Source organism: Cynara cardunculus (assembly GCF_001531365.2).
Source record: "Cynara cardunculus var. scolymus isolate 2C chromosome LG 13, CcrdV1, whole genome shotgun sequence".
Classification (NCBI taxonomy): Eukaryota; Viridiplantae; Streptophyta; class Magnoliopsida; order Asterales; family Asteraceae; genus Cynara; species Cynara cardunculus.
The window spans coordinates 16,491,587-16,491,873 of record NC_037540.1 but is presented as its reverse complement, the minus strand read 5'-3'; positions in this window follow the sequence as shown (position 1 = coordinate 16,491,873).

The window sequence follows — 287 nt, the reverse complement described above, 5'->3', positions numbered from 1 at the left end:
ATACACATACACATACACATACATAAACATACTAGAAAAAATTCCGAAAGAACCTTGAAAAAAAGAACCAAAAACTTACTTAAACCGTTGTATTGAGATAATCTAACGGATGTGATTAGAAAAGATTAATGGGTATGGTTTTCTCTACTTGGTTCGTACCAGAATGAACCAAGCAAAGAAAGATCGACCTCTGAACATTTTCCTTCGTGTATACTATATAACCAAAGGCTCCAATAAAGAGTCGAAGTCCACTTGTTTTGTGTCGATATCATTGTAGCAAGAGATGC